The sequence below is a fragment of the Opisthocomus hoazin genome, chromosome W (genome assembly GCF_030867145.1).
Source record: "Opisthocomus hoazin isolate bOpiHoa1 chromosome W, bOpiHoa1.hap1, whole genome shotgun sequence".
Classification (NCBI taxonomy): Eukaryota; Metazoa; Chordata; class Aves; order Opisthocomiformes; family Opisthocomidae; genus Opisthocomus; species Opisthocomus hoazin.
In genome coordinates this window covers 43,410,032-43,411,285 of record NC_134453.1, presented here as the reverse complement: position 1 = coordinate 43,411,285, position 1,254 = coordinate 43,410,032, and positions in this window count along the sequence as shown.

The following is a 1,254-nucleotide window of genomic DNA, read 5'->3' as shown; positions in this document are numbered from 1 at the left end:
CCTAATTTAAAGCCCTCTCAATCACTCCTGCCAGTTTATGAGCAAAGAAGTGTTTCCCCTATCAGGACAGGTGGATCCCATCAGGCCCCTGGATGTCTCTCCCTGTCTCAGCTTTTGGGCAGTTTTGCCTGGGGCTTAGTGTACCTGTGTGATTGTGCTGTGCATCCCTCTGAGCTCTTTGGGGCTGCTGGCACTTTCTGTTCACCTCTGTGTGCGCTGGACCTGCACTTTTGGGTGGCTGCAGGCCTCTCTGGTCTCTCTCCCTGGTTCTGTTGAACTTCTCTGCGCCTGGATGTGTGCCTTTCCCTAGCTGGCATCGCAGCTAGGCTTTTTCCGTGGGTGCGCACCTTCCCTTGAAGGCTGACTGTGCCCAGCAGTCTCAGGTTCCCTGTGGCACCCACCTCCCCAGAGAGCAGTTTGCCAGGGGACCCATCACCCTGTCCGCCCTGCTACCCCAATTCCCTGGGCAGCCTTCTCAGTGTCTGCCCATGCTGCTGAGGGGGCTAGGAGGCCGGTCCCCACTGCAGCCCCTGCGTCTCTGTGCCATGGCTCGGCATCCTGTCCTTCCCGCCCACCATTTTCGCTCCTCTCAGGTGAGGTGAGGCGAGGAGCCATGAGACGAAGCAGCAGGCAACTGCCTCTATCTCTCTCCCCTTCTCCTCAGATGCCCTTTGCTGCCTCTGCTGCAGGGTTATTATTACAGTATATGGCTGCTACCTCCCCCCCCACGCTGCTCCGCTGCCCACTGTTCCGTGGCTGTGCAGCGTCTTGGTCTCTATCCACGCCTGGCCGCCACCCAAGTCCCTGCTGTGAGGGGAGCACCGGGCCCCGCCTGCGCGGGGGGACCCTAACGGCCGGCACGCCAACAGACGGTCGCGCTAACGACTTCCCCTCGTCCCTCAGCGCTGCAGGCGGTACCAGCTCTGTGCCTTGGGGGGCGCTAACGTCGCCCTGGCCCGGCCCCGGCTCCGGCCCCAGCCCTGCCCGCGGCTGCGGCGACCGGCGGAGCACGGCCCGCGGCAGGGCGAGCGCTGCCCTGGCTCCCAGGCAGCTGGGGAACGTGGGGCTGCGGATTATTGGAGACTAAGCAGTCTGGCTCAGCAGCAGCGGGCGGGGGGAAGCAGGCGGGCGGGCAAGTAGGGGGAGTGTGTATGTGTAAGGAGGGGATGGGAGGAGAGGGGGGTGAGCTGACAGCCAGCCAGCTACCATCAGAATTAGCTCATTGTTCAGTATAACCAGCACTGACAGCCAAAA